Source organism: Berghia stephanieae, chromosome 12, assembly GCF_034508935.2.
Source record: "Berghia stephanieae isolate SIO BIC M18660-M18661 chromosome 12, UCSD_Bste_1.3, whole genome shotgun sequence".
Taxonomy (NCBI): domain Eukaryota; kingdom Metazoa; phylum Mollusca; class Gastropoda; order Nudibranchia; family Aeolidiidae; genus Berghia; species Berghia stephanieae.
In genome coordinates this window covers 22639388-22646887 of record NC_088371.1, presented here as the reverse complement: position 1 = coordinate 22646887, position 7500 = coordinate 22639388, and the positions used below count along the sequence as shown (strand labels likewise).

The following is a 7500-nucleotide window of genomic DNA, read 5'->3' as shown; positions in this document are numbered from 1 at the left end:
GTTAAACTGGTCAAAAATATGAAACGTTGGTACTTAGCACAGTAAAATATGATATTTCTTCTCCTCTATGAAGCGTATAAACTCAACTTAAGCATGATATTTCTGGCTACAAATTTCATTTTCATCATCTTAATCATCTGGACTTAATACCGTTTTGAGACGAGGGAACACAAATTAATAAAAATTAATTTAGCTCCAATATCCACCTGAGGTGTTCAATGGCGCTTTACAAGACATAGGTGATATGAAAATTTAAAGAAAATTCAATGTTATATTTTGAAATATAAAGGGAAAGTTAATCTAAAATATTCTGTCTTGTCTAGACTTGAATCACTCAATGGTATGAGCGCTTTTGGTAAAGACCGAGAGAGAATTCCAGATTGATAGTAATGTATTTGTGTTTTTATTTGTTTGTTGTTTTTTTTTCGATTATTGGCTGAAGAATGGTTTTGAGCCGAAAAAGTTCCGTGTTTGGTATTTTGTTCTTTTTTTGTTGTTGTTCTTTTTTGAAGATGTTTCATTCATTTTTGTTTATTACTTTTATAGTTCACAGCTCAGTATCACTGTTGATGACACTTGATTAGTTTTAGTACTAAATCCACGTATCCACTTGATTAGTTTTAGTACTAAATCCACGTATCCACTTGGTTAGTTTTAGTACTAAATCCACGTATCCACTTGATTAGTTTTAGTACTAAATCCACGTATCCACTTGGTTAGTTTTAGAACTAAATCCACGTATCCACTTGGTTAGTTTTAGTACTAAATCCACGTATCCACTTGGTTAGTTTTAGTACTAAATCCACGTATCCACTTGGTTAGTTTTAGAACTAAATCCACGTATCCACTTGGTTAGTTTTAGAACTAAATCCACGTATCCACTTGGTTAGTTTTAGAACTAAATCCACGTATCCACTTGGTTAGTTTTAGTACTAAATCCACGTATCCACTTGGTTAGTTTTAGAACTAAATCCACTTATCCAGTTAGTTTTAGAACTAAATCCACGTATCCACTTGGTTAGTTTTAGAACTAAATCCACGTATCCACTTGGTTAGTTTTAGTACTAAATCCACGTATCCACTTGGTTAGTTTTAGTACTAAATCCACGTATCCACTTGGTTAGTTTTAGAACTAAATCCACGTATCCACTTGGTTAGTTTTAGAACTAAATCCACGTATCCACTTGGTTAGTTTTAGAACTAAATCCACGTATCAACTCGACGTGCTCTTCCTCGCAGGTCTGATAAACGAACGCAATTGTGGGCTTGAATTAATATTGTTGTAATGGACAATGTTTTGCTAGCATTTCCATTACGATAATAATGGGCCCATGATAAGTTGGGTTATCAGACCTGCATTATATGTACACGTCTTTTCGACTCCTAAATGACTCCTATGTGGTATTGTGGTATGACACAACCTTTCGGATCGGAAGGTCCTAAGTTCGAGCCTCTCTCGAGACATTGTTGTGTCCTTGAATAAAGCTCTTTACTAACATTCTCTCGCCGTACTCAGTTGTAAAATGAGTAATTGGTTGTTAACAGCGTTGTCTCTGTCGGAAAAAAAACAACTGTTATATCGCCTAACAAGCGTCAAGTCTCGTTCTACATGTTACTCTTAGGCGATATAACAATATTAACAACAAATGAATAGCTAATGGTCAGGGACCCATTGTAAAACGCCTCGAGCACGTCAAGTGGAGATTGCGCTATATAAAAACTCACCTATTTGAGCCTTTGGATGGTATTTGGATTTGGAAATTTAAAAATAATAATAAAGACATTAGATCTTACCCTGATTTTTTGGGAGCCTTCAGTCCTTTCATTTCTTGAAAATATTGTAATGGGAGGTGTTCTTTCTTCGTGCCTAACTGGGTCATTGGTTATAATCTGGCTTATGGACCTTGAGAAGGAAAAAAACAAGCCGCTATCAATATATATATATATATATATATATATATATATATATATATATATATATACATATACATATATATATATATATATATATATATATACATATACATATATATATATATATATATATATATATATATATATATATATATATATATATATTGATGGCCTTTTCTTTTGTCTGCAAATAAACCCCTTATGTAATTCAAAAATTAAACAAATTTGAAGGTTAATTGGAATTCTGACGAGTCCAATTCCGAATGGAGAACAAATAGCATGGTATATGAAAAATCCAATTAAAATAATGACCCCCCCCCCCCCAAATCACACACAATAAATTTCACTAACTAATTAGATAACACAAGACGCATCCATCCTTCTTGACAGTCGAACATGAGATGACAGTCACGTGATTCTTCATTTGTAATCCAATTCGGAATTGGGGTATCAATGTCGTTCAAAGATTTGAAGGGAAGACCTATTGGGGGAAACTCACATATGTCCAATTGTTGTGATTGCCCGTCTTTGAGTGATGTCATGTCAGAGCTTTCGCTCTATACAAAGAAACTATTAAAATATTGCTGCCACTTTATGATTCAATATGCAAGCTATTCATTATTAGTCCTCCGGAGGACTGGTCACATACACACTTCCTATGAGTTTGGAACCGGAATAATAGAAGGTATGTGACGCCAAGATTTTTTGCCCGCCTATTTAACCACATAAAAATTCAAAGAATAAATTCTATATCGTTATACATTCTACCTCTCGCTTCAATATGCAAAATATTCATTATTTATCCTCCGGAGGACTGGTCACATACATACTTCCAATGAGTTTGGAACCGGAAGAATAGAAGTTGTGTGACACCACGATTTCTTTGCCCCCCCCCCCCCCTTATTTAACCACATAAACATTCAAAGAATAAACTGTATCGTTAAACTTTCTACCTCTCTCTTCAATATGCAAGCTATTCATTATTAATCATCCGGAGGACTGGTCACATATACACTTCCAATGAGTTTGGAACCGGAATAATAGAAAGTGTGTGACGCCAAGAATTCTTTGCCCCCCTATTTAACCACATAAAATTCAAAGAATAAACCTATTTCGTTACAACTTTCTACCTCTCGCTTCAATATGCAAGATATTCATTATTAGTCCTCCGGAGGACTGGTCACATACACACTTCCAATGGGTTTGGAACCGGAAGAATAGAAGTTGTGTGACGCCACGATTTCTTTGCCCCTCCCCCTATTTTAACCACATAAACATTCAAAGAATAAACTCTATCGTTAAACATGTATCTACCTCTCCTCTGGTGGTCTGTCTTTCCGTCATCCCGTGACTAGGCCATCCAGTCTGAATGGTCAGTCCGAATACAGTGGTCCCACATTTCGTCCTTATTGAACAATAGAACGATATTAAAAACAACTTTAAACTCTTCTCCTTCTTCTTTCTTCTTCCTTCTCACTTCTTCTTCTTCTTCTTCTTCATCTCTCTCTTCCTACTTCTTCTTCTTTTCTCGTGATTTAAATACTTTACTTCATTCTCTTTTCCTCTCTTCTTCCTTTCTCTTCTCTTCTCTCTCTTTTCTTATTATTTTATTATTATTATTATTATTATTATTATTATTATTATTATTATTATTATTATTATTATTATTATATTATTATTATTATTATTATTTATTATTATTATTATTATTATTATTATTATATATTATTATTATTATTATTATCACTGTAGTTTGTGTCTGTCTGGCTCGGTATGAGTGTGTTTATGGTTTGATAAGTACAATATTGTAAAGCGCTTTGAGGCTTCGACGCTATATAAGAACACTTCATTATTATTATTATTATTATTATTATTATTATTATTATTATTATTATTATTATTATTATTATTATTATTATTATTATTATTATTATTATTATTATTATTATTATTACTATTATTATTCTTAAATTCTTATTCTTATTATTATTATTATTATTTATTATTATTATTATTATTATTATTATTATTATTATTATTATTATAAGCAAACCTGCAACATCCTCGATGTAAATCTAATCACTGAGACCTAATTTTCCCCCCTCTCCTTCTTCTCCTCTCTCTCTCTCTCTCTCTCTCTCTCTCTCTCTCCTCTCTCTCTCTCTCTCTCTCTCTCTCTCTCTCTCTCTCTCACAGGCATTCACTTAAACGTATTTATAAATGTGACTCCTCTCAAAGCCGTATAAAATTGTCGGTATGAACTGGCTGTTGGAAATCAAATCAATTGTCACTGCTATAAATATATGGGGCTCATTTCTATTCTTAATGGTAATGAATAAATACATTTTCTTTCTTTGCAAAAGGCCCAAAGTCTGTATTTCTTTTCAATTTAGTGCGGCTATGTGGTCTTGTGGTATGACACTTGCTTTCGGATCGGAAGGTCCTAGGTTCGAGCCTTAGCTCGACGCATAGTTGAGTCCTTGGAAAAGGCTCTTTACTCACATTCTCTCACCGTACTCGGGTGTAAAATGAGTACCCTGCCGTTAACAGGGTGTTCTCTGTCCGAAAAAAATTGTAATATCGCCTAACAAGCGTCATTTCCCGTCCTAAATGTTACATGTTGCTGTTGGCCACAGACCCTTGTAAAGAGCTTTGAGCACGTTTTGTGGATATTGCGCTTTATAAAAGCTCAATTTAAATTTCAACACCTCCATTCCCAGCATTTTATCCGGATTAGAGAGACATCCGGTTAGTGGAATCAGTCCCTAAATCAAGATCTTTTGAAATCCTCCTCAAGCAACTTGTCCGGATATAATGGATACATTCGGACTGTGGAATTCCCGATTGGAGAGAATCGATATACAGAACTTAACCGTCTCCTTACCTACTATAAATAAACATTGTGTGGGAGGATATAACAACGTTAAATATGTATGTACAGCTCAGCGTAATTAACATTGAGTTCATTTAGAACGAAATGTTTAGTTCGAAAAGAAAGGGCGGAATGAACTGCTTTATTATTATTTGTGCGGCTATGTGGTCTAGTGGTATGACTCTCGCTTTCGGATCGGAAGGTGCTGGGTTCGAGCCTCGCTCGGCGCATAGTTGAGTCCTTGGAGAAGGCTCTTTACTCACATTCTCTCACCGTACTAGGTGTAAAATGAGTACATGGCCTTTAAACAGCGTTGTCTCTGTCCCAAAAATTTGTAATATCGCCTGACAGGCGTCATGTCTCGTCCTACATGTTATGTGTTGCTGTTGGCCAGGGACCCCCTGTGAAGCGCTTTGAGCACGTTTAGTGGATATTGCGCTATATAAAAGCTCAAGTTTTTTCTATTATCCCTTTCATTACCAACCATAGGAAAATCGTGACATTCGTTACGATAAAACAAACATTATTCTTATTCAAATTTCTCTTGTACATCCTAGTAGAAGTTAAACAGTGTGTGGTAGAGTGTGTTTTATTAAAGAAATTATTTATCGCAAATATTTAAATATATCCATACTACGCAGGGACAAAAACATACCAGCTAACCAAGCCATGTCGGGATATTTCCAAAAACACGGGAACCTTTTCAGAGGAAGACCGATCACAACACTCCCTGTGATCCTAAACAAAAACCTCACAACACTTGGACAAAGCATTAGTCTCATAACGGCAGGGGACCTTGAAAATCTGAGAACCCTAGCAGAGGACCGGCAATATTGGAGACACCTCACACAGGAAATACTGGAAACAGCCAAGGCGACCCGATCTTTCGGTCGAGACGCGAAAGGCATCTAAGTCAAGTCAGTCAAATATTTAAATCTACTGCTATTGTGTTTGAGTGATGTGTAAGTTGGGTGTGAAGTTTTGGAGAAAATCCTGAAAATGTCTGGTAAGGAGAGAGTTCAATGACATGCACTTACTTTCTTCAACATCGTCCAATTCGCGACCTTCAAGTCTCTCTTGAACCAAATTTAACCTTAGAAACTGGACTAAGGCACCGTCATGCTTTATAAGCTGGTTGTATGGACCCACCTCTACAATACGTCCCTGGTTCATGACGGCTATGATGTCGAAGACGGGGAGAATGTGGAGACAGTTGGTGGCAATGATGCGTGTCTGGGTATTAATTGGGACGTTGAAAACGTTACATTATTGATATCATCATCATCATCATCATCATCATCATCATCATCATCATCATCATCATCATCATCATCATCATCATCATCATCATCATCATCATCATCATTATTGTCATTAGCCTGTCAATCATAGCCATTATTATTATTATTATTATTATTATTATTATTATTATTATTATTATTATTATTATTATTATTATTATTATTATTATTATTATTATTATTATTATTATCATTATCATTATTATTAAGAAGAAGAAACTTAAATCACAACGACTATGAAAAAATAGAGTCTGGCGAAGAGGACCTATAAGGACCTGTGCTGGAAACAATCCATAAGTATCCATAAGTAAATAAGTATTATCATTAGTATTATTATCATCACCATCATCATCACTATAATCATCATCATTATAAAGATGCTTATTTAGAAGCAATCGACTACAGCAAATTATATCTTTGACGATTTGTAGAACTAAAATTAAATTACCTCTCTTTGTGCGGCTAGGTGGTCTAGTGGTATGACACTCGCTTTCGGATCGGAAGGTCCTGGGTTCGAGCCTCGCATAGTTGAATCCTTGGAAAAGACTCTTTACTCACATTCTCTCACCGTACTCAGGTGTAAAATGAGTACCTGGCCGTTAACAGCCGTCTTTGTCCAAAAAATTGTAATATCGCCTAAAAGGCGTCATGTCTCGTCCTACATGTTAAATGTTGCTGTTGACCAGGGACCCTTGTAAAGCGCTTTGAGCACGTTAAGTGGATATTGCGCTATTTAAAGGCTCAATTTTTTTTTTGTTTGTTTTTTTTTTAATTAAAATAATTTGCGGAGAGCGGTATTCCTTGCAAAGAAGTGGCATTGATAACTTTGATTCCTCAAATTAAGTTTAAACAATAAATATCAGTCAGCAATTAAAAAATATAATACTCTGTCTTTTGATAATTTATTTTGTTTCATATGTATCGAAAAGAAATATATTTCATTAAGAGTCGCTAAATAGCTACTTTTTGACCTCTCATTCAATCACTTTCTAATCTCTATTATCGGTGCTGTTCGGTGCTGTAAACTAATTTAATAATACATGGTGTCCATTAAATCTTTCCCTGATTTCATAGACTTATTTATCATTCTTAAACCGTTATAGATATTTACATCTGATTTTTACCGTCTTCTGACGAAGAGCCATAGATTTATGCCTTCGTGCACTTATTTGCAGGTCTGATAACCCAATTCCTTATGGGCTCATTGTTGTAATGGAAATCTCAAAATATGACGCAAAATATTGTCCATTACAACAATGTTAAACTATGCCCATAAGTGGATTCGGATGTCAGACCTGCATATACGTACACGTCGATTTATGCCCATTAGCCATATAGACCCACACTGTATTACCAAATGTACCAAAATCAACGTGATCTCATTTTTCTCTCCTTCTATTTCGGAATTGGATT

At 34.9% G+C, this 7500-nt stretch overlaps 1 protein-coding gene across 1 annotated transcript in view; it reads right to left on the bottom strand.

The window, feature by feature from the left end:
* The window catches only part of LOC144957599 (multidrug resistance-associated protein 1-like), an 18789-nt gene extending 16890 nt beyond the window's left edge, over positions 1 to 1899 (bottom strand). Inside the window, exon 1 of the mRNA XM_078888941.1 lies at positions 1795 to 1899. The gene's annotated coding sequence lies outside the window, so the exon portion shown is untranslated. The remainder of the gene's footprint in view (positions 1 to 1794) is intronic.
* Between the last annotated feature and the right edge of the window lie 5601 nt (positions 1900 to 7500).